Source organism: Podarcis cretensis (assembly GCF_951804945.1).
Source record: "Podarcis cretensis genome assembly, chromosome: 2".
Classification (NCBI taxonomy): domain Eukaryota; kingdom Metazoa; phylum Chordata; class Lepidosauria; order Squamata; family Lacertidae; genus Podarcis; species Podarcis cretensis.
Genome location: NC_137171.1, coordinates 11,978,681 through 12,001,412, shown reverse-complemented (window position 1 = coordinate 12,001,412; position 22,732 = coordinate 11,978,681). Strand labels below are relative to the sequence as shown.

The window sequence follows — 22,732 nt, the reverse complement described above, 5'->3', positions numbered from 1 at the left end:
GTTGCTTTCTCCCCCTTTTTAGTGCCACATTTCATTTATACATACAGTGGTACCTCAGGTTAAGAACTTAATTCGTTCTGGAGGTCTGTTCTTAACCTGAAACTGTTCTTAACCTGAAGCACCACTTTAGCTAATGGGGCCTCCCACTGCCACCGCACCGCCAGAGCATGATTTCTGTTCTCATCCTGAAGCAAAGTTCTTAACCCGAGGTACTATTTCTGGGTTAGCGGAGTCTGTAACCTGAAGCGTATGTAACCTGAAGCGTATGTAACCTGAGGTACCACTGTATCCATATCTACACCTCTGTCTATCTCCAGATAAATATCTAGATATGCACACGTATGCACACAATAAATTATTATTACAGAGAAGGGGCGGAGTGGGAGATACAGATACGGTTAGACACACATATGGGAAGAGGGGAATATTTTTGGGTTAGCAGCATATGTAACCTGAAGCGTATGTAACCCAAGGTACCACTGTACTTACTTTCCTTTGTTTTGGGGGAAAAGGAGAAACACTTAAAAAATATAATTGGAAATACAGTGGTACCTCGGGTTACAAATGCTTCAGGTTACAAATGCTTCAGGTTACAGACTGCGCTAACCCGGTAGTACCTCGGGTTAAGAACTTTACCTGAGGATGAGAACAGAAATCGCGCGGTGGCAGCAGAGAGAGGCCCCATTAGCTAAAGTGGTACCTCAGGTTAAGAATAGTTTCAGGTTAAGAACAGACCTCCAGAACAAATTAAGCTCTTAACCTGAGGTACCACTGTATTTCCTAGGATTGTGAATAATATAATTGGAAATATTTCCTAGGATTGGAGAGATGGGGAGAGATCTGTGTAGAAATGTTTACTCAATGGGAACAAAATGTCACCAAATGGTGCCAGCAAGATCATAGCTGGCTTTTGCTACAATTTCCCAGAATTGTTTTATTCAGAGCTCAGTCTTGGATGAAGACTTTTATGAGGAATGCAACAAAGGTGCTTTCCAAATTGGTCCTGCTGCTTTGCAAATGTTATTCTCCTTTACGGGGGGGGGGGGACTTAGACCCGGGTGGCAAATGGGGTTCACCAGGCTTCACAATCTGGCCCTCATCATGACTCTCCCTAGGAAACACCCATCCCATCACAAGCCCTGCACCTCACTTTCCTTTGTAGTGTTTTTACCTGCCTGGAATGTGCCTTTGAACTCTGACCATGCCTCTTGCTGCCCTGGATGTAGAACAGACACAGGTGTGGAAGTATGGATGCAAACTTGGCTGCTGTAAAAAGGCATCAGCTACCTTTGTTTAGGGGTGCCTGTCTGGTACAATATTGGATTATCCTGTATTTCAATGAAAAATGCCACTTCCTGTATTGATACAGTTTTGTCCTGTATTTCAGGTCTTCTCTCTCTCTCTCTCTCTCTCTCTCTCTCTCTCTCTCTCTCTGTGTGTGTGTGTGTGTGTGTGTGCCCTCTTCAAATGCATGTTTGAAAGGGTGTGTGAATGGTTCTGTATTTAAGCTCTGGGTAGCCAAGCACAGAGGGACGTGGGTGGCGCTGTGGGTTAAACCACAGAGCTTAGGACTTGCCAATCAATAGGTTGGTGGTTCGAATCCTTGCGACGGGGTGAGCTCCCATTGCTCGGTCTCAGCTCCCGCCAACCTAGCAGTTTGAAAGCATGTCAAAGTGCAAGTAGAGAAATAGGTACCACTCCGGCAGGAAGGTAAACAGCATTTCCATTTGCTGCTTTGGTTCGCCAGAAGCGGCTTAGTCATGCTGGCCACATGACCCGGAAGCTGTACACCGGCTCCCTCGGCCAGTAAAGCGAGATGAGCGCCGCAACCCCAGAGTCGGTCACAATTGGACCTAATGGTCAGGGGTCCCTTTACCTTTTTAGCCAAGCACAGACAGATTTACAAATTCACGTGTTTATTTGTTTGTGTGCGTGCACATGTGTGTGTGACAAATTCCAAAGGGGCCATCCTGCTAGGCTGGAGTAGATTGCAATGGATTGCCTTGAAGTCACTGAAATTGAACTGAATTTGTTAAATTGCATGAAAACCAACAACAACAACAACAAAAAAAACTGGAGGAAAAAGAAGTCACTTCAGCACCAAATGAAGAAAAAAATTGTTCCCAAACCACCCTGCCCCACCCTGTATTTTGCCAGAACAAAGGTGGCAGGCCTACCCTGTTTTTCCATCCACTTTTGCCTCTGATCGCAGCCCCCCCTGGCAAGTGGCCTCCCTGAGGGCAGTCCAGAAAGGATTGCAGCCTTGCATCCTCTTGTTGGCATTAACACTCTCTGCACACTCATCCTTGAGTTGGCTTCTTGGAGGTCACAATGAGCCTGCCAGTTTGGGGCTGCGCTCTCTCATACCCATAAATCAGTTTTGCTTCTTTTCTTTTTTTTTTGTACTCTCATTTCACTGCCATCTCAAGCCACTGCTCCCTCATCACTGACTCTGGGAACTAAACTCTGCAGATGTGGATTAAGCTGCTTCTCTGCAGGTGAGGTCCCCTTGGAGCTCTGATCCAGAGAGGCCCACTGTGGGAGTTCGCAGCCTCAAGAAACGTGAGGCTCAATACACCAGCTGGAGGCAGCTCAGATGCCCCATAGCTGGGCAGAGCCCGGCACTGAGAAGCCTTAAAGGACAGAAGGTGAAAAGTAACCAGAGAAATGATGCACAACAGATGGGCCAGGCCCCTACTGGGCAGAAACCAGCTGGGAAGATTTCTGTGGCTCAGGAATATTAGTTCTAACATCTGCAGCCCATATTCTTGGAATGGAGACCTGGGCTAGAGGAATAAGCCCTAAGTGGGTTAAGACTTCCCTGCTGGGGCTGTTAAATTTAGTCACAGTGATTTACTTAGTTACCCTCAGAGGAATTATTTCACTGGGTTTGGGGGATCACTTCTTGAACTTGTGTAATTCTACGGTTGCTGCCCTTTCTTTCTTAAAGTGAATTGATCATGCCAGGGTGACGGAGCCCTTTAATCCACTTTAACTGCTCAAAGCTAAAGTTACAGTATGCGCTTTAATCCCATCTGCAAAACCTTGGCAGTCTGGATGCACCTTTAAAATATTCCCATGTCCAGAAGCACTGGTGGGCATATAAGTGAACTTTCAAAGAGAAAGAAAAATAAATTGGCAGGCTGGTGATGCTGACAGGGCTTCTCCACTTTCCAAGCTGTTTCTTGCTCTCTTCTTTACCACCACCCGGAGATGAGAGCTGGGTTGCAGTGCAGCCCAATGGCAAATGTCCTGGCAACTGCAGCGGCATTAAAATGGTGAGAGGGGGGTTGACTATACTCTCCCGTTACACACACCAAAAGGAGTAGGTCCTTTTGCTCTTCCGCTCAGCATCGTCCTCCTCCTCCCCACTTCTGCACCCTGTAGTCATGCCACTGTACTAGTTAGTCTCTCTGTTTCATTAACTCCCTGTGTTAAGAATTGCTTTTATCCTGGTGGTTTACTGCTCCTTTACGATGCTTTACAAGATGTTCTATTGAAGCTGCCCTCAATGTTTTTGTGGAAACACGCGAGCCTGTGTGTGGATATTGATATATGAGCATTCATGCAAGTATGCCATAATTGCTATGCTTTTGTTTGCCTGCAGTGGAAGGCGTCAGAGGGGGGTGACAATAGAAGCCAAGATGGGAAGACGAGGACTCCAGTATTCCTGCAGCTTTGTCCAATTGCTTTGTCGTCGGTCCCTGTTGGAGCACCAAGGAGGTCTCTGTGGCTGTCTTGCAGCTTAGGGAAATCATATAATGCTAACACTCAAAAGATGCTGTAAGCATCTCTTTTCTTTTAATGTACAAGGCATGGCTGTTCCAAAACATAGGCTAGTTTTGTGCATTAGTCCTGCTTCAGGGGGTAGACTGATGATGCTCCAAGGCTGCTTTCAGACAGGTGGCTCCTAGCGCTGTCCAATCATTGATCTTCCATTGTAGGCAGAATTGCGATTGACTTGCAACACCATCGGGAGCATTGTGATTTTCCTGTGTGTATATCCTGCTATGTTCTGTCCAAAATGGTAGGCATGGCATAGCTGCTGTGGGTAGAGAATTTGAAACTCAGCACACATTCAGTAACCTTCATGGTTTTATATTCCCAGTTTATTTTTTGAAAAATTATCTTTTAATTATCACCAAGACATATTCAACGAAGGAGCGGTATAGTGCTGTAACACTATTCTGATATAATGCTGATTTTTATTATGGTGCTATAATGCTTTAACACCATACTACAACAATGCTATAATGTTATACCAGCCTATCATAAAAAACCAAAATCAGAACCCAGAACTTCTTGACAATGAATAAATGAACTATCAAATACAAAAACAGGACTGCACAATATTGCCCAATACTGTACATACAAATGTTATATCACATAAGTGCTGCATTGCAATAGGATTACTTTCGTGAAATGGCATTGCTCACATCAAAATCCTGCCATTTTGACTGGTCCTTTCTATATGTGCAATTTTTCACTTTTATTACAGTCTTTCTGCATGTGTCACTTTCTTGCAAACCTACTTTGTCATGAGTTCTGCAGCCCGAAGAATGCATACAGCCCTTTTTTCCATGGAAGAACGAGAGGGAGAAAGAATGCCCATAGAAATCCTGCAAACAGGGAAGCAGTCACTGATGACGAATGGGATCTACTCACACAATTCTGCAGCTTGCAGTAAGTACAAAAGAAGAGCCTTTCTGGATCCCAGCAAGGGGTGATCTACTCCAGCACCCTCTTCTCACCGTTGGCCAAACAGATGGCAGTGGGAAACCTCTAAGCATGCAGAACACAACCACAACAGGACAATTTACAGTCTATATTTGGTAGCACAGTTTACATTTGGACCAGGCAGAGGGAAGACAGCACAGAGAGGAAAAGAAAGGGGAATATGAGCAACTACTGTTCTGTGTGCTTTGGGTTTCTTTCAACTGAGGATTAGCACTGAAAGGCTAATGCAAAAGTTTCACAGAACAGGTGATGGTTGGAATCTGCTGGGGAAATGAAGATGTAAGTCTGGTTTTGGCATTTGGGCAAACCCGGCTAAAGACAAAAATGAAAAGGAGACTCCCCAGGAATATGTTAAATAAAGAGATAGCCTTTAAGCATGCACAGAGTGTCTCTGCCTCACAACTGGATAAATACAGCCAACTCCCATGGTTTCAAGGAAGAGTTCAAAGGTTAAAAAAGATACAAATTGTTATGCATCAGGCTTGACCCCCCCCCCAGCACCTCTCTGTCTGGAAACTGACCACTAACAGCAATTTTCTGGGTGCCTACTCAGAAGTAAGTCCCACTGGAAGCAAAAGGGCTTATTCTCAAGTATGAAAGCTAACAGCATGAAGTCACACAGTGCTTGCCTACTCTTAGATAGGGGATGGGGGAGGAAATAGATTTCTTAATTGAGAAAGTGCCTAATGTACATTTCTTGGACCAATACGTGAACCAAAATTCAAGTAGCCTTAGAAATGTACGCTTTTCTGAATTTTGCGATGCAGTTCTCCAACTAAACACCTGAGAATGGGGAGGGAAGCGTGTAGCATCTTCCCCATCTTTCACCAGAGCCAGGTGCTGTGAGAGACCTCAGCAGTGGCCACCTAGTGTGGAAGTCCTGGCTTGTGTGGGACTAACATCTAGCTGCTTCAGCAGACAATCCTAGGCCAGGAGACTCAGCTGCAGAAAGGCGTTTGTTAGAACACCAGAGAACAAGGTGGAGTAACATATATACACTTTCGCCCCTCTGTGATGACTATTGACTCTTTGTCTGTTCTACTGTGTTTTAAATATACTGTAAGCCACCTCGAGAACTTCCCTTAGTGAGCAGGGTATACCAGTATATGCTCCTAAACAAACCATGTATACAAAAATGTGCAGTTTAGGTGAAACCATTTATAAAATGCACACATTTGGGCAAATAAGATGCAGAAATGCATTCTCTCGGGGGAAATCTCTTTGCAAAAGTGTGTCTATTAGCCAAAACGGCATACAAAAATGCCCGTGTTAGGAGGAAGAATTCACACCAAAGTGCTGACCAATTTTCACGAGGATTTAAAACAAAGAAATAAATCGCAAATTGCCGTGAAAATGTGGAGAGCGGAATGGGAGCAACGAGAACCCGAGAGAAGCAGAAATTGGCAGATTCTTCCATCCTTACTCCTAGGTAAGTGAATGCAGGATTGCAGCCTATGGGTTAGTTACGTCCATTAATTTCAGTGGCTCTGCTCTGAGTCTAACTAACGTCGGATCCAACCCCTTGTTGCCAAACTCCTCCTGTATGTCATTCAAGCAAATAATTTGTTGACTTGTGTAGCCTGTTAGCTGGTTGTCTGCCAGCACCTCATGGCTGAATTTCCCAGCTGGTCTTGCTTTGGATTATCACCCACATGGTAGCAGAGCTACAAACTGAACTAGATCACCCTTTCCGTTTTGATCCTGTCTTTGGAAAATGGGAGTGTGACTTACGAACCCCACCAGCAGCAGCAGGAAGTCTCTCCGCCCCCCCCCCGGACAATCTCAGGACATATTCATGGAAAATGGTGGATTCTGCAGCAGGGAAAAGAGCAGGCTTTTTTCTTTTTTCAGCTTCTCCTGAATGCATTGTCTATGCTCCATTTAACTGACAGCACCTCTCTTTTTGTTGGAAAACATAAATAAGGAGCTGCTGTAGCACTGCTTGCTATGAACCCTCCACACAAAACCCTCCAGTGCCTCCAGATTCCTCTCAGAGAGAAGGAGGATTTTGTTTGTCATTTATAGGGCATGCGAACCGGGGAGCTGGGTGGGGTGGGGAGTTTTTGCTCCTCGTGGCCAGCAGGGGTCTCTAGCACATCAAGAATTGTGGCAAAAAACAGCCGAGGGAGACAAGGTTGGAAAAATCCACTTATTTTTCTCTGCTTCTGCCACATACAACGGTCGGCAGCAAATTGGAGGTGGAAGCTTCAAATCTCCTCCCTTCATGTGTGAAGGAGAGGGGAGCCTTGAGGTTTGCCATGACTTGTTCACAATCTATGGACGCCTAAAAGGACCCCCACAACCACCCCCAAAAACCTGCTGGTGTCTGACCTTGGCTGAGGGTGCTTCCCGACAGGGGTTTATTGTGGGATCCTGGCTTCTCATGCAGGCAAGTTCCCCCCGCCCCCATTATCCACATGATGGCCTGGCCATCAAAATTCTAGCCTGTATCCCCACCCCTTCCTAATTTAATCTAGATTTTCCCTCTCCTTCCAGGGAAAATCTGATTGGTTAATGAAACAAACATCCAAACCTATTGCCAACGGCCCATTTGCAACACCTTAACAACCTGTGTTCAACTATTAACCCCCTGGTCTGGAAGCTGCCTAAATTAGCTGACGATTGTGCTGCACAGACCCATGATCCTAAGCCACCATCCCAAATGCCTTTTTAATGGTGCTGTAGTCTAAACCCTGCGGCGGGGTGCGCTCCCGCTGCTCGGTCCCAGCGCCTGCCAACCTAGCAGTTCGAAAGCACCTCCGGGTGCAAGTAGATAAATAGGGACCGCTTACCAGCGGGAAGGTAAACGGCGTTTCCGTGTGCGGCTCTGGCTCGCCAGAGCAGTGATGTCACGCTGGCCACGTGACCCGGAAGTGTCTCCGGACAGCGCTGGCCCCTGGCCTCTTAAGTGAGATGGGCGCACAACCCCAGAGTCTGTCAAGACTGGCCCCTACGGGCAGGGGTACCTTTACCTTACCTTTACCTTTAGTCTAAACCACTGAGCCTCTTGGGCTTGCCAATCAGAAGGTTGGCGGTTCGAATCCCCGCGACGGGGTGAGCTCCCGTTGCTCTGTCCCGGCTCCTGCCAACCTAGCAGTTCGAAGGCACATCAAAGTGCTAGTAGATAAATAGGTACCACTTTGGTGGGAAGGTAAACGGCGTCTCTGTGCACTGCTCTGGTTTCGCCAGAAGCGGCTTAGTCATGCTGGCCACATGACCCGGACAAACTGTCTGTGGACAAACGCTGGTACCCTTGGCCTGTAAAGCGAGATGAGTGCCACAACCCCAGAGTCGTCTAAGACTGGACTTAACTGTCAGAGGTCCTTTACCTTGTACCTTTTTAACAAGGCACCTAGCTGACACGAGGCATTCTGCAAAAACAAACAAACATGATGATTTTTAGAGCCAAAAGAGTTGTCAACAGACTTATCAACCTAAAAAGGCAAATGTGAAAAGCAAATACAACACAGAGAGAAAAGAGGGACAGTGGAAGATGATCAAGGGTAGAAATTGATGTTGCAGAAGCTACGGAGAGCTCCTGCAGCTGCTCTGTGCCCCTTCCATACTGCTTTCTTATAGTGGCTCAGTCCAGACAATCCTGTAAGTGATTGTTTGGAGCCATGGCAGGCCACACGTTTGCACATCCTTTCCTTTGCAATCGAGGGGACAAGTCGGAAGCTCCCACTTTAAATCTGTGGCAAACCATTGCCTGCTGCTTCATCCAAATGCTGTGTTTTGTGCAGGATCATGGTTTGCGATGTGTTGCTTTCACAAGTGCAATGTTTGCTGCCTTCGGTCAAGTTGGCCAAATGGAAATGGGAAGTGGAAGCTTCTAATCTCTTCCCCACACATTCATGGGGTGGGGGTGGAGAGGAGGGGTCCCGTGAGGCCCGTGATCTCTGTGGCTCATTCTCATGCCTAACATCAGCATCCAGCATCCTTGGGCAGCTGATGGGGCTGTTACCGATACCTGCTTTGGCATTCCTTTAAAAAACAAGCAAACAGCTGATTCTGGGAACTGCAGTTGGGGAGGCTGTAGCTCAGGGATAACACACATGTTTTTCAGTCAGAATGTCCAGGTTTCAATCCCTGGTATCTCCAGGCCAGGCTGGGAGAGAACTTCATCTGCAATTCTGGAGAACAGTCTGTGTTGACAATACTGTCAGGAGCTTGTCCTACACTCGAGTAGGACCCTGGCAGAGACACATGCCCGACCGGCATGTTCTCTCCCTCCTGGTCGCTCGTTCGGGAGCTTCAAAAGCTTTCTTCTGCCTGAACATCACAGCGACCAATGACAACAAACATTGGCACACTTAGGGATCCGCAGAGTCTTCGCAGCTTGCGTAACAGACCTCAGCAACTCAGCATTTTGGCTAATCTACTTTATTTACATATAAACACACATGGAGCACTGCAACATGGCTCCCTCTCTCTCTAGCATCAGACAGCAAAGAGAAAAAGAACAAAGGACAATATTCCCACTTCACGGAACACAGTAACACAAACATCCTGTCTCTGTCACTTCCTACTTTGTCAAGTCAAAACATACACCGTCATGTGATAGACAACAATCCCATGACTGCAATCACGGAGCAGGAATTCTAACAAATACTGACTACTGATATAATTTGTTATAAAGCAGTTTCCTATGCTCCTAAATGTTTGGCAATGCTCCAGAATTATGGGATATCATAGGGGTAATTGTGGGAAATTAACATGGTGGTACTCCTCTGCCCGGTCCTGATTCAGAGCATTCCTACTCTGCTCAGGCCACACAAATGTAGGAGACGATCCACTAGAGATCCCTTTGCTGGGGCCACCTCAAAACTAAAGCCGGCCCTCCGCATTTCACACAACAGTAAACCATGGTTGGTCACAGTTAGGGATGGGAGGATCGATCAATTTTGGTTTTCTCAGTTTTGTCATTTTTTCTGACTCTTAAATTCAGTTCTCCATATTTCTGCAGCAATTTGGGATTTTCATTTTTAAAAGAACACCCTCATGGAAATCTTTCCTCATTTAAGTGCAGATTTCTCCTGAAGAACACATTTTTGTATGCAGTTTCATCTAATGTACACATTTTTGTAAGCGGATCCTACTATAATGTTTTCCCCCCTTGTCCTTTTCACTAGTGTGTTCATTTTTATTTTCCCCAGATATATCCATTTTTGTAAGCATAGGTTGGTTAGAGAAGTACATCACAAATTTCAGATACGTGCGAATTTTTAAGGATGGTTGAGTTTCAGTTTTCACATTGCTTCAGAAGGTGAAAATTTGATAAATTTGACTTTAAATGCAGACCGAATGGAACCTCTCCCCCACCTGTAGTTACGGGGGGCTGATCCATTAGGGCAAAATGGGGCACTGCCCCAGCAACCTCTGTCTACCCTCGACCAGTCACTACCAACCTGCGTTCTTAAACCAAATCAGAGGGGTGGCTCTGGCTGTCACCTTCCTCCTCCTCCTTAGTCTCACTGTTGCCTTTGTGCAACTCAGGAAGGAGGAAGCTGGGAACACAACTAGAATTAATTAGTCCTCCTGTCACTGGCTCTGGCTCCACCTACTGGTGGCCTCCTACCTTCCGCCCTGCCAGTTTCAACAGGCACCAGCCAACACTATTTGTCATTAAGTCCAAATGCAGCCAACACCTAGTGTGTGATGTCGTTTGTCACTGCACTGTGCATTTTTGAAACGGTGTCTTGCTGTTGATGTTAACTGCTGCTGCAGGGTCCTTGATGGATAGGAAGTTGTGCCGCAGATATTTTAAATACTGTATTTTTCGCTCCATAAGACGCACCAGACCACAAGACGCACCTAGTTTTTGGAGGAGGAAAACAAGAAAAAAATATTCTGAATCTCAAAAGCCAGAACAGCAAGAGGGATCGCTGCGCAGTGGAAGCAGCAATCCCTCTTGCTGTTCTGGCTTCTGGGATAGCTGCACAGCCTGCATTCGCTCCATAAGACGCACACACATTTCCCCTTACTTTTTAGGAGGGAAAAGGTGAGTCTTATAGAGCAAAAAATACGGTAAGTACACCCCATGCTAGATGTATGATAAAGAGACAAAGAACAGGATCATGCCACATTGACTGCCCCTGGTCTATAGAGCTATGGAAACAATCTCAGATCTGTAACTTTGATGCAGTACATATTACAGGGAAAAACCATGAATCTTCGTACTTACATAACAGATACAGTACAGCCAGAGTGCTGTGGAAGAGGACTAGAAGGATCTGTCTTTTGTACGATATGCGAAATGAACCTCTGGGGTAAATTGGATATGACAGCAGCCGACCCTGTTCCTGTGTCTGTGTGTGTGTGTGTGTGGTGTGTGTGAAGTTCACTGCCAATTAATCCCAGCAAAGTGGAAGAAGGGGATGGAGTGAGATGGGAAACTTCAAGCACAACACGAAACATAGAAAACTGTCTTGTACAGAGCCACCTCATTGTTCTATCTACCTCAGCATTGTCTACACTGACTGGAAGTGGCTCTCCAGGGTTTCATATTTTTTTTTAAAAAAATAATTTGTATTGAATTTTACAATTTTATATTCCACACAATCACCATTATCACAAAAAACATGTATAAGCCCCAGTCCCCTGACTGACTTCCTTCAACTTCCCCTTCTGGTTCGTTAAATATTTATTTCTCCTGCCTGTTTTATTCTACTTTGATTTTATAATCTTTTACCTGAATATTATTACATTCTTATCATTTTTGTACCATACTTCCCAAATCACATCTTACATTTTATTGTTTCCCCAAATGTTGCATCTTAGCTTTTGTCTTGTTTTCTTGATTGTAAATGTTTACTCAAATCCTGCTAGTGAGTCCACTTCTTTACAATATTTCTGTAAATACAACATGTACAATTCCCAGTACAGTGGTGCCCCGCAAGACGAATGCCTTGCAAGCCGGAAAACCCGCTAGACGAAAGGGTTTTCCGTTTTGGAGGTGCTTCGCAAAACGAATTTCCTATGGGCTTGCTTCGCAAGACGAAAATGTCTTGTGAGTTCCTGCGGGTTTTTCCCCTTCCCCCCCCTTTTCTAAGCCGCTAAGCCACTTATCCACTAAGCCGCTAAGCCGCTAAAAGCCGCTAAAAGCCGCTAAGCCGCTAATAGCGCTAATCCGCTAAGCCGTCAATGGGCTTGCTTCGCAAGACGAAAAAACCGCTAGACGAAGAGAATCGCGGAACGGATTCTTTTCGTCTTGCGAGGCACCACTGTACTTTTAAAAGTCTCTGTTGTCCTAATCTCTTATTTTCCAGTTAGTTTCACCATTTCGGCATATTCCGCCAGCTTTTCTTGCCATTCTTCTTTTGTTGGTGTCTTGTCATCTTTCCATCTTTGGGCCAGGGCTCTCCAGGATTTCAGAGCAAGTTCTATCCCGGCCCTGCCTGGAGTTGCCAGGGACTGAACCTGGGACCATGCAAAGCAGGTACTCTACCAATGAACTACAGCCCTTCTCAGATGGGCTGGCTTTTTATAGTTTTGGGTTTCTCCCCTAGTAGTTGGAAGGGACCCTGAGGATCATCTAGTCCAGGGGTCAGCAACCCTTTTCAGCTGTGGGCTGGTCCACCGTCCCTCAGACCGTGTGGTGGGCCAGAAGCTTAACATGAATCAATGGTGTGATTCACCAGCAAAAAAAGAGAAGCTAATGCTATTCTAGGCTGCTTCAGTAGTGTCCAGATCAAGGGAAGTACTGTAATAGTACCACTCTATTCTGCCTTGGTCAGGCCTTACCTGGAATACTGTGTCCAGTTCTTGGAAGGATATTAACAAGCTGGATAATGTTTCAGAGGAGGGCGACCAAGTTGATCCAGGGTCTGGAAGCCAAGTCTTATGAGGAACAGTTGAAGGATTTTTTTCAGCAGGGGGCCGGCTGGTCCAGACCTTGTGGGGGGTTGGACTATATCTTTTTTTTTGGGGGGGGGTGTGAATGAATTCCTATGCTCCACAAATAAGCCAGAGATGCATTTTAAATAAAAGCACACATTCTACTCATGTAAAAATACACTGATTTCCTGGACCGTCTGTGGGCCAGATTGAGAAGGCAATTGGGCCACATCCAGACCCCGGGCCTTAGGTTGCCTACCCCTGATCTAGTCCAGCCCCCTGCAGTGCAGGACTATGCAGCTGTCCTATACAGGGATCGAACCTGCCAAGTTGGTCTTATCGGCACCACGCTCTAACCAACTGAGCTATCCAGGCTCCTGCTACCTTTCTGTGATCAATCAATCAATCAATCAATCAATCAGTGACTTTAAAATGGTTCTAGGGAAGGGCAGAAAGCATAGACATGAGGAAGGGTCCACCTGTCCCCTCCTACCCACCCATACTGTGCATTGAATCTCCCCTTCAACTCCCAGCTTTGCCAAGATTTGTTATGGCCCAGGTTGGATCAGGCTGTGTGGTGCCTAGTTGCTGCCTTGCGGTGAAGTCATATGCCTGTTTATTCAGATGTTACTCCCACGGTCTTCATTCTTGCTTTATCCTTAACTGAGTGTTTTTTGAGTGGCTGTGGCTCTCTGCCCATTTACTTCGACATAAGTCAGTAGACACTTCTCTGAGTAGGCATGTATCCTTATACTAGGCATTTAAAAACTAGGACAATTTAAATGGTGATAGGTGTGAAATTATTAAAATAGTTTAACAGTGCAGATTTTATAAAAATGCATGATCCTTGTGGTGGATCCATCAGAAAGAACTGTGGTGGGTTTTGGAGTTACAGAACTAATCAGGAATTTAAGGAAAAACAATGGGCAGTAATCTTCTTCTTTGGCGATCACGCGTAGCTGAGTAAGATTGACTTCCATAAACACGGTTTTAACAATGAGTCCGTAAGTGACTGTGGAGGCCAATTCTGGATCCACACGTCCTTCCACAGCGGGGACATTGGTTTCCGGGCAGGAGTTGAACATGGTGTGGATTTGCCAAGCATGCCTTCCTTGTAGCACGTTTCTCCCTTGTGTCCTGAATTCAAGTGTCTTCAAAGCCCATGACACCTTTGGTAATGGCTGTTCTCCAACTGGAGCACTCGCAGGCCAGCGTTTCCCAGTTGTCAGTGTTTATACCACATTTTTAAAGATTTGCCCTGAGACAGTCTTTAAACCTCTTTTGTTGACCACCAGCATTACGCTTTCGGTTTTTAAGTTTGGAGTAGAGTAGTTGCTTTGGAGAAGGGACGCGGGTGGTGCTGTGGGTTAAACCACAGAGCCTAGGATTTGCTGATCAGAAGGTCGTCAGTTCAAATCCCCGCGACGGGGTAAGCTCCCGTTGCTTGGTCTCTGGTCCTGCCAACCTAGCAGTTCGAAAGCACATCAAAGTACAAGTAGATAAATAGGTACCACTCTGGTGGGAAGGTAAACGGCGTTTCCGTGCGTTGCTCTGGTTCGCCAGAAGCGGCTTAGTCATGCTGGCCACATGACCCAGAAGGTGTACACCGGCTCCCTCGGCCAATAAAGCAAGATGAGCGCTGCAACCCCAGAGTCGGTCACGACTGGACCTAATGGTCAGGGGTCCCTTTACCTTTACTTTTTAATGCTTTGGAAGACGACCATCAGGCATCCGCACAATAGCATAACTGTGGGCTTGTTCACATTTTTACTTGTGCCATTCCTAGAAAGCATGGGGTCAAATGGTTTTCCACTTGTCCTGTGCTTTCTAGACATGGGTCCAAGTCGTTTTGCCTTTGCCCCTCTGGGATTCCCTGGAAAACCCACACTTTAGCGCTAATTCGGAACAAACGGCAATCCTCAAAAAAACCCAATTGCTGTTTCTTCTGATTTCTTTTGATTCCGTGGGCTTTCCCAGAGGAAAGTGACAGGCCGAACAGAAGTGTGTGGGAGCTTAATATTTTATCTGAACTCTGAGAATTTTGATTACACCAGCATTGTGGGGTGTGGGTGGTTCCACAGTTTAGAGGAGGGCCTCAAGCATATGTTGCTTTTGGGTCAATAGTTCTGGTGGAGCCTTCACTCTAGTCAGCAGATTGGATGCTGTCAGGTCCAGGTCGTATTTAAGATCAAAAGGTTTAATCATGAGAAGAAAACAAAAGGATAGCAGGAAATGGAACAGTTAGATTCAGCCCTATTCCTTTCTTTCCCATCCCTGATTACTCATCACTGGATGAAGGTCAAGATAGTTTCAGTGGGTTGGTATTTAGGCCAGGGATGGGGAACCTGTGCCGCCCCCCCCCCCCCAGATATTGCTGGACTACAACCCCCATCATCCCTCACCATTGGCTATTGGCCATGTTGGTTGGGGCTGATGGGGATTGGAGAACAACAATATATGGAGGTTTACAGGTCCCCACTTTGACTTTGAACAGTTACCTGCTTCCCAGTAGTGATGTATGGAAGTGAGAGCTGGTCCATAAAGAAGGCTGATCACCGAAGAATTGATGCTTTTGAATTCTGGTGCTGGAGGAGACTCTTGAGAGTCCCATGGACTGCAAGAAGAACAAACCTATCCATTCTGAAGGAAATCAGCCCTGAGTACTCACTGGAAGGACAGATCCTGAAGCTGAGGCTCCAACACTTTGGCCACCTCATGAGAAGAGAAGACTCCCTGGAAAAGACCCTGAGGTTGGGAAAGATGGAGGGCACAAGGAGAAGGGGACGACAGAGGACGAGATGGTTGGACAGTGTTCTCGAAGCTACCAGCATGAGTTTGACCAAACTGCGGGAGGCAGTGGAAGACAGAAGTGCCTGGCGTGCTCTGGTCCATGGGGTCACAAAGAGTCGGACACGACTAAACGACTAAACAACAACAACATATACTGCCTTTTCTCCATGAAGATGAAGGTGGAAATTCAACAATTGCATCGGAAGATCTATAAGGGCAGGGAAATTTGTTTGTTATTACTGAGCTACTTATTGTGGAATGCCTGATAAGTTTCTGAGAAGTCTCAGGGTTCATAAGAGCACAGTTTTGACAACCGCCACCCTAAGACCTATCCAGATGAGGGCATTTTCCAGGAAGCAGATTGTGATTCAATATGCCTGTTTTTCCTTCCTCAGAGCTACCACACACGCATCTTCATTAGCTCACCCTGTTCTTGTTGAGAATCTCATCCAAATTCTTGAGTTACAGCAGGCGCGATCTTCCTGCCTTCTCCAGCATCGGTCTTCCTTCCCATGTAAATAAAAAAGTAATCTGAGAAGGAGCTTGTAGATGGAGGTTGCCTCTCTGTGATAAACAAGCATGACCTTATGCACTTACCGTAAGTCAGTGCCAGGCTATTAGTTTGCCCTGAGCTCACCTTTAGGTTGTGAAAGGCCAGTGGGTAAGACCTAGCCTTTTCTTCCTTTACCTGCTAAAATCAGGGTTAAATTATATATGACATTAAATGTATTATTTGACATTTCATATAGCTTTTTTATTAAAAAAATCAAAAACCCTAAACACTGACATCTGCTGGGGGCAGGGGACAATAAGGACTAGCTATGCCACAGACCTGACAAAAGTCACATACAGTGGTACTTCAGGTTACAGACTCCGCTAACCCAGAAATAGTACCTCAGGTTAAGAACTTTGTTTCAGGATAAGAACAGAAATCGCGCGGTGGCAGTGGGAGGCCCCATTAGCTAAAGTGGTGCTTCAGGTTAAGAACAGTTTCAGGTTAAGAACATACCTCCTGAACGAATTAAGTTCTTAACCTGAGGTACTTTGCTCTGTCCCGAGAGGGAAGCTCCAGTGGCCATGAATGGAATCTTCCCACACCCAATAGTACTGTTATGAGTTTGGGGTGTTAACCTGGGTACCAGACACCTCTCATCCCTGGATCCAGTGAGTTTTAGAATTTAATCGGGGCATCTAATTCTTGCAATAGCCAGGCTAGCCTCCTGGTGAGGTGATAGCCTGGGTGATGAGCCATTAAGGGACATTAAGAGCCTTGGTACAAGACAACAGATGGGTGGGGTCCCCCTCCCTCAACAGATAAAGCCAGAGTTGTGAGTTTGCAGTGATGTGACCTAGGAAGGAAAGCAGTAAGCTGGAAAAAGAGGGGGAGAGCAACATTTGAGAGCAAAGTTTGATTTCTGTTGGAGGCTGCAGCTATGGGAGAAACCCCTTTGGGGGTCGATGTGAACCCCACCACTGTGGGCTCAGGTTGTATATAGAAACCATGCATCATAAAGACACCACAGTCTCTGCTGTGCCTCATTCTCAAAAGGAAACATGAACCCTGTGTACGTGCCTGGAACCCCAGGAAACTTGAACCACCTGCAGATTGGCGTGGCATGCTACAGTATGTTTGGACCAAGGTTGCTGGAAAACTCAGCTTGTAATGGACATGGAAGTAGAAACTGCTGCAGTATGCATTATCATTAGAAATGAAATTCCAAGGTTGTGTTTGTTTGTTTTTTTAAAAATGAACTCTCACAAACTATGTCTTTAATAACATTGTTTTTAGAATAGTTTTGATGTTTCCTTTACATTGCATTCACATGCAACCCACTATGTGGGATGAGCTGATGGGTGGGGAGTCCAGTCCTGATTTCTGCATGGTTGAGCTGCATCAGTGCCAAGAAACACAACAGAAATATGGCAGAAATGACAAAAAATGCTGCTACAGTAGACAGCGAGACATAAAAGGTGGTATTTAGTGGAAACAGCGAGACATAAAAGGTGGTATTTGGTGGAAACGGAACTGCATCAGAATGGAAACAGTGCTGATTACACGGGTTGGAGTGGAAATTGCTGTCTACTTAAAGGTAAAGGTAAAGGTACCCCTGCCCGTACGGGCCAGTCTTGACAGACTCTGGGGTTGTGCGCCCATCTCACTTAAGAGGCCAGGGGCCAGCGCTGTCCAGAGACACTTCCGGGTCACGTGGCCAGCGTGACATCGCTGCTCTGGCGAGCCAGAGTCGCACACGGAAACGCCGTTTACCTTCCCGCTGGTAAGCGGTCCCTATTGATCTACTTGCACCCGGAGGTGCTTTCGAACTGCTAGGTTGGCAGGCGCTGGGACCGAGCAGCGGGAGCGCACCCCGCCGCAGGGATTCGAACCGCCGCCTTTCGATCGGCAAGTCCTAGGCGCTGAGGCTTTTAACCCACAGTGCCACCTGCGTCCCCTTGCTGTCTACTTACATCCCTAGATAAGAGTGAGGGTTCATTTCTCGTGGACTCTTCAGTGCTGGAGGAAAGAGTTAACTCTACCATATTGTACACTGTGCTTCCAGTCCTACTGGAGGTCCTGGCAGCATGTGATATCAGATTGTGTCATACATAATCTGGGCCTTCATCCTGGAGGCAAATGGTGGCTCCTGTACTGTAACCATGTTATGCTGGGTCTACTGTGGGATGAGTTCATGGTACATGGTGTTGCTGTTCTCCAGTAGGAACCCACTTGGTGAGAAGGAATCTACCCTGGAGGGGAGGCCTACCCAGTAGCAGCATGGGGAAATTAATTTGTGCAAAGCAAGATGGCAGGAAACTAGAAGGGCCCAGAGCAGCAACTACTGGGCTCAGGAAGGAACTGAAGGGGGATTTTAGAAGGAGCCCCAGATTCAAGGCAAACTCTGGAAGAAGACGGAGTAGCAGTTAGTGGCTGACTTGACAGGATACGTTTCCTGACCCAGCAGAAGCTGGCTGTTTGGAAGAGATATCCTTCTAGTGGCAGCACTGTATCAGGATCGTATTATAATGCACTCAGTGTGTTACATGTGGGGAAATCGCTTTGCAAAAATGTTTATATTAGGCAAAACGGCATACAAAAATGTGCGTATCAGCCGAAATTCACACTGTGTACTGATGAATTTTCATGAGGACTCTCAAAACAAAATCCACAAATTGATGCGGAAATGTAGAGAAGTGAATTTAGGACTAGAAAAATAAGACACTGAAGCCAACATGTTTGCGTATCCCTGGTGAGTGCTGAAGCACATCATTAGTAGCATATATATCTTTGGAACCTGTTAATTTATTTTAGAAATACTTTATTGATTTTATTTTAGGCATTTAACTATTGCCCTCCAAAATATCCCAAGGGCAGTTTACACTGTCAAAGGAATGAGCTAATCAAACAATGAAAAATACAAAATAGATAAACAGCAGACATAGAAAAACACTCTGTGCTGTAGATGGCCTCTAACACTCCAGAGCGAGTCCATGCTTTCTTTCTCTCTCTCTGTATATATATAATTGACTGAAAAAAACTATGTTGACTAGAATGTGCTTTTCGATTTAAAAATGACTCTCTTCCACTTTTCTGTATTGCGACAACAACATTCACAAGTGACACACGGAAGAATAAAAGGTGCTCTCAGACAAGCAAACGAGGCTATTCGAGATACTTCATCATCTTCAAGGGTGCCAGCAGCTTCCATCCCATTTTCGATCCAGAGGCGGGGGCTCACCAAGTTCACAAGCTATACCAAGTTGCAACAGCCGCGCTCCCAGCAGATCCAACCTCATCTTTCAAAGGGCACATGATTTGCAACTTTAAACTTGCAGGATGTGGATAGCTACAGGCTCAGTGCCTTGCTCACCACTTCCATTTGGCCAGCAAGAGTGGAGTTCTCAAATGGGCACAACACTTCTCAGCTTCCTCGTTTTTAAAAAGCCCTTCTATGGGCAGCCAAGGCAGAGAAGGTGGAATGACCACTCCCCGCCTAAAACGGGGGGCGCCCTTTGCTTGGACGCGTGCAGCCCCTAGCTCTGGAGCGGCTCCAACAGCATAGGCTTGGCTTTGCCTTCCCTCAGGTGGGATACCTGGAGGTCTCCGCCTATCTCTGCTTGAACATATGTTCTCCAGAGCAGGCCCATCCCCCCCCACACTGGATAACCCTGATGCTCCCTAGGTCCCCGACTGGGGACTGGGGAGGGAGAACGCCCAATGCCTGAGCCAAGGTCTACCCACATTTGAAATTTAATAAAGTTGTGGCCAATTTAATCCCATAGCACGTTGTCTTGAGTCGTTATTCCACATGACGGGGGGGGGGGACCGCGCGGGATCTGGGGACTCCGCCTGTCCACGCAATGGCGTTGGCACTTCCCACCCCACCAACATCTTCCAAAAACCAAAATGTGGGGCAACTATCCTCTCCTCTCCTCTCCTCTATCTTTGTCCCACACCAGCCACCCATGCAAATCCTTCCCTCCAGAAAGGAGCAGAGGAATTAACATCATAGCTAAATGGAGTTGCAAGTGGTTGAGCCCTTCTACCTCCAACAATGGCTCTGTGCTGCAGCACCAAAAAAACCACATTATACCCATCCCTCTGCCATAGCTGCCAACCTTCCCTTTTTTTGGAGAAATTCCCTTATTCCAGCACCGTTTCCCGCTGCTATCCCAGATTGTTAGATATCCCGTAGACTATCCCCAGGACAGGTGAGGCTGCTGATCCCTTATTTTCGAGGCTGCTTATCCCTTATTTTCAAATCTGAAAGTTGACAGCTATGCCCTCTGCTTGCTTCGGGTTGGCGACCCCTGGCTTAGAAGATTGCCTGCATATTATGCAATCTTAATAGAAGATGTAGAGCAGTGTTTCCCAAACTGGGTGATACTGCTGTGGGTGGGGGGCTGGCTGGAATAATCTAGGGTGGTGGTAGTAGCCTTGGGTACAATTGGGGGGCATTGAATACAAATAAGGGGGCGGTGGAAACATAAAGAAAGAGAAGAAAAGAAGATTTATTTTTTTGAAAAACTGTCTGTACATGTTCCATCTGTTGTGTAATGACCCTTATACTGCCAGGCCGGGAGCAGTTGCAGGATGGTGACAATGCCTCCCTGGGATCCAGCGGTCGTGCTGAAGGTGAGGAGTTTCCCCAGGCTTGGTGTGAACCCTTTCCAGCTTCAACCAGGCCTGGGAAGTGGATTGCAACTAGCCTGCCTATTTGGCCAATGGCAGGCAGGCTGCAGCACTGGCACTACCCATGGGGTGGATTGGACTGAGCCGGCCGGCTTAAAGAAGATAGATTTCCAGGGAGCACTGAATAATTTTTTCCTGAAAAGGAGGCAGTAGGCCAAATAAGTTTGGGAACCTTTTGGAACCTAGAGATTTCCTTTTTTGAAAGGAAAGCTCAGAGTTTGGGGTCCCTGCTGGCGTGGGTCCTGGTGTAATCACTACATCATGAATCTGGCCCTGGTAGGACCGCAGGGATTCCTATTGCCTGGTGTCCGAACAACTCACTTATCAATCAAAGTTCTGACTTCACTCATTGGCTAAAACCACAGACAGGCGGGAGCAGCCAGGCAGACATTATGTGACAGAAATTATTTAGAAGGGTATCTTCACACTGTGCTTCATAACTTTCATTCTAGAAGGGCTACAGACTTACCGTATTTTTTGCACCATAACACTCACTTTTTTCCTCCTAAAAAGTAAGGGGAAATGTCTGTGCGTGTTATGGAGGGAATGCCTACGGGTGGCATGCCTACAGATTTTCATCCTCTAAAAACTACGTGCGTGTTATGGTTGGGTGCGTGTTATAGAGTGAAAAATATGGTACTCTTTATATTAAAAACATGAAATCTGGTGCCTCTGTTCAGGGGCATCAATGAAGGCCTTCACAGGCTGGATTGACAGTGCCTCCACTGACTTTAACTGGGGTATAGGAGAAATGAAGGGTGGAAACAGTGCAACAAACTAAAATACTAGAATTCAGCTGTGGCAATTCATTGTTTGTAGCCATGTTTCAAAAATATCTTCGGTGCTAACAATGTATATTAAAACCTCAGCTGCAGGGGCCTCTAATTCTGGGCATACTGTGGGTGGTTTTGTCACCAGGACCATTGCAGGCATGGGAGACCTCAGGTGCCAGGGCAGTGGCGTAGCATGGGCGGGATCACAGGGGTGGTTGTCCCAGGCGTGAAATTCTTTGGGGTACAAAAATTCAAAAGAAAAGAAGAAAGTAGTAGTAATAAATTTAAAAAATAGTGCGCCTTCCCCATCACATAGAAAATCTTACAGTGTTCACATGGGCAGGCTAAGGAGCTGATTTGGGCAATGGTTGGTTGCGAGTGCTTTAGAAAGATACCCACTCCTGATCAATTCACCATCCCACTCTCCACCATGCACAATGCTCATGGGGCACCACTGCTGCCACTCGCGTAGGACACTGAGTTATTGCTGCTTCATTCCAGCCTATTGGCGGGCAGTGCTGAGGATACTAGCTTTGCCCTGGGTGCTGGAAACCCACGCTACACCACTGCATCAGAATCATAGAATCATAGAATCATAGAGTTGGAAGAGACCACAAGGGCCATCGAGTCCAACCCCCTGCCAAGCAGGAAACACCATCAGAGCACTCCTGACATATGGTTGTCAAGCCTCTGCTTAAAGACCTCCAAAGAAGGAGACTCCACCACACTCCTTGGCAGCAAATTCCACTGTCGAACAGCTCTTACTGTCAGGAAGTTCTTCCTAATGTTTAGGTGGAATCTTCTTTCTTGTAGTTTGGAGCCATTGCTCCGTGTCCGCTTCTCTGGAGCAGCAGAAAACAACCTTTCTGGATGTGTCCCACCAAGCCTCTGGATCTTACCCTTGGGATTGTCCCCAGGCCACACCCCAGCCCAGCCCAACTTCATACCCACCTTGAGCGCTTCTGCTTCGCCAGGATGTATCCTTGAACTCTGAGAATGCCTCTTGGTGGGCTGGATAGATAGAAACAGGCGTGTGTGTGTGTCCGGCCCCATCCACCGCTGCCAGGTGGCCTCCAGAAGGTTGCCCAGATGGGAATGTGGCCCTCAGTCTGACAAAAATTCCCACTCAGCTAATGAACTGGGGGTGATATGGCACGGTTGTGCCTGGTTTGTGCTTAATGATCCAGTGGTGTGTGCATCCCTGTCATTGTGAGTTCATTTGCACCCTGGATGGCATGTGGGTGTCATCTCTGACATGGTCTCTGATTGGTGGGACCGGAAAGAGTTTCCATTGTGACTCTGAGAGGGTGTCTGTCATTTTTCATCCTGTTCCCACCCCCTGTTTGTATGTTCTGCTCCTCCCAGCATGAGCAAGCACTGGATCCACCACCACATCCTGATGCAATGT

The 22,732-nt window shown here is 46.5% G+C and overlaps 1 long non-coding RNA gene across 1 annotated transcript; it reads right to left on the bottom strand.

Moving 5' to 3' along the window:
* Positions 1–2,964: 2,964 nt before the first annotated feature.
* On the bottom strand, positions 2,965–22,514 carry LOC307210792. The gene is made up of 2 exons (XR_013836118.1): positions 22,276–22,514; positions 2,965–4,045 (listed from the first exon to the last, which is right to left on the bottom strand). It is a non-coding gene; the product is annotated as an uncharacterized lncRNA (long non-coding RNA).
* Between the last annotated feature and the right edge of the window lie 218 nt (positions 22,515–22,732).